This window comes from Brassica oleracea, chromosome C5 (assembly GCF_000695525.1).
Source record: "Brassica oleracea var. oleracea cultivar TO1000 chromosome C5, BOL, whole genome shotgun sequence".
Classification (NCBI taxonomy): Eukaryota; Viridiplantae; Streptophyta; class Magnoliopsida; order Brassicales; family Brassicaceae; genus Brassica; species Brassica oleracea.
In genome coordinates, this window is record NC_027752.1 from 21,670,650 (window position 1) to 21,673,914 (window position 3,265).

The following is a 3,265-nucleotide window of genomic DNA, read 5'->3' on the forward strand; positions in this document are numbered from 1 at the left end:
GAAGAAGCAATTGCTTCAAATAATTACACCAATCGCTCAAACTAATCAATAATATTTTTTTTTGTCATCAATAATATTTATAACTATAACCGCTCTTTCTCTGAAATTCTCATTAGGAAAATTTACCAACAATGACCTAAACTTGATATTAAATGCAAAAGTATACTTCAACTTCAATCAAATGCAAAATTAACTCAAAATACTAATGAAGTTACAACTAGCCCCTTATGACAAAAAAAAACAGTATTCATTTTTACGAATACAAGTCCGGGAAGATTTTTGTGGTTTTGTGACTTCCTAGAATTCTTCTCATGTGTTAAATCTTAAAAATAACTTATCAATTTTATAAAAAAAAAATAATTTTATTGGAGAAAATTGAAATTATGTAACTATAACCAATTGTAAATGATCGAAATTAATATCTAGTAAAATTGAATTGCTTTCAAAATAGATGAGTGATTGTAGATTGAGTCATGATATTCTTTGGTTTAGGGTTTGGTAACATATGTTATGGTATTTTCTGTATTTTTCAGGTTATATTATGGAATCTTCTCTTTAAAAAAAAACAAATTTTTTTTTACCTATATGTGTTTAATTTTGTGTATATTAAACATTGATTTTAAGTTTAATGAAATTTTGTTTCTGCATAGTTATTTATTTGATTTTAGGGTTTACGTGACTTAAGTCTTCTAAAAATAATGCACTAGAAGATTTCAGGGAAAGTCTTCTTAGCGAAAAGTAAATTTAGGGTCTAGAAGACTTCTCTAAAAGTCTGGAAGTCTTCAGAATCGAAAATATTTAACCTTATTGGAATTTTTGTCTCCTTATATAAAGAAAATTTACACATTATTTTTGTTCCTCTCAAATGGCTGCAACAATAATGTAATGTTTTTCATTCCAAAACTCATCAACCTCTCTCTAATATTTTGGAACATGAAAACACCAAACTTTCTATTTTCGTCTCATGTGTTTTCTCACTGATTTATCTTATTTTGCAACTTTTCCATTACATAGTTCTCATCTTCCGCTCCTTTAAAGGTATATCCATAAATCACTTTTCTTCATTTGGTAACCTCTTGTTGTTTATATCTTTTACTTTTTGAAAACATTTTTTGTTTCTTAAGACTCTTACCTTATTTGTGAAGCTTTTCTCTGTTTTGAAATCATTTGAATGCTTTTGGATATGAAGGTTGTTCAGATCTAAGTCAGACTTTGGAAGACTTCTAGGAAGTCTTCTAATGGAGACTTCTTCCATGTTTCCTCTTTTATAACAAATCTGACCGTTTTGGTAAGTCTCCATGTCTGATTTTCTTCATTTAGTAACCTCATGTTGCTTAAATCTCTTACCTTTTGAAAACCATTTTGTTGCTTAAAGCTCTTATCTTATTTTTGAAGATTTTCTCTTTTTTGAATTCATTTGAATGCTTTTGGATATGCATTTTTTTCATATCTGAGACAGACTTTAGAAAACTTTTGAGAAGTCTTCTCGGAAGTTTTCTAACATATAATGCACTAGAAATGACTTATGTCGGAGTGCTCTCCCATGTCTCATGTGCATAACATATATGAGCTTTTGGTAAGTCTCCATGTCTAATTTTTCTTCATTTGGTAGCCTCTTTTGCTTAAAACTCTTATATTTTGAAATCTTTTTGTTGCTTAAAGCTCTTACCCTATTTTGAAGTTTTTTTCTGTTTTGAAGCCATTTGAATTCTTTTGGATATGCAGGTTTTTCATATCCGAGTCAGGCTGAAATTTTCTCAGAAGTCTTCTAACATATAATGCAATAGGAAGTCTTCTAACAGAGTCTTCTCCCATGTCTCCTCTTTCATAATAGATCTGGAGGTCTTCCACTATGTATTCAAAAACATGAACATCAGGACGATCAAAGTTTATGATGGTATGTCAGGTGGAGTCCAAACTTATCTATGTGGAGGAGTGATCTCGAACTCCAAGTGTAATAGTTTTTTTTTATGGTTTGTTTTGTGATTTGCATGTGTACTCTTTCAGTTGTGGATTCTTTTGTAAATTTGAAAAGATGTTAGTAAAAATAATTTGGTAGATATGTTCACGTCTACAATATAATCTTGCCAAAATTACTTGACATTATTGAAGTTATTGATATAACTTCTATAGCAAAACACAATAACACAAAAATTTAGTCAAATTTACTAAAACTAAGAGAATAGATTTCTCAAAAAAACATAGTCAAATTCACAAAAGTTCAAACATTACATAAGTTCAAACATATAACACCTTCACTAAAATTCTCTGAAAGTCTTCTAGAGTCTTCTTAGAAGACTTCTTGGAAGACTTAAATTTTAAAGGGGGAATTTTAAACGGGAATCTAAAATATAAGCAGGAAATTAAAATTCAAGAAGAAAACTTAAATTTTAAGTGAAAACTGATATTTTAAATCACATGAAAGTTAAAAAAAAGTATATCTTACTATCTAAGAAGACACATTAATCCCATGACTAGATATTCTTGAAATTACTTAACACTTTTGAAAGCTAAAAATATATCTAGAAGTTACTTAACACTCTTATAAATACAAGTTTTACAAAAAAATAACTTAGACGGAAAAAATATATTGGTAGCCTCATAATTATCACCAATTAAGTTATTAATTTCATTCAGTAACCCAAATATTGAATAATACACATGAATTAACAAAAAAGAATATTAAAAAGTCTTTTTAATTTTAGAGAAAATAAAAGTTTATTAAACATTGACCTAGAAGGCAAATTTACAAAGGAAGACTTCCAGAGAAGTCTACTCCGCAGCAAACTTCTATAGAAGTATTCCCTTGTAAATATTGGCTTTTTTTTTTTTTTTTTTTTGTTGAATTTTTAAATTGATTAACAACAAAAGAAAAATTACAGGCAACTTTAGTTTTTGCTTTCAAAGGAAACACAATTCATCATATGAAACATGAAACATAATATGGATAAAGAAAGCTTCTAAAAATTGCGATCAAGATGTCCTTTCGAACCATCTCTGAATTGTTTCGGCATAGAAGGTAGGATTTCTTTGCCTGAGGGAAGATAACCTGTTTCTAATTGTTTTGTCGATGTAGTGAACCAACTGCCCAGTGCTGGTAGGATTGTTGTTGTGTCTCCTGCTGTTCCGCTCACGCCATATGCTATGAATGCTTGCCTGGAGGGCAAGCTTCAACAAGCATCTATCCGTCTCTTTCCTTCGATTAGAGGTGATGGAGGTGATAGTTGTTGTCCAGTCAGGATTTGCATTTGGTCCCAGTATGAAC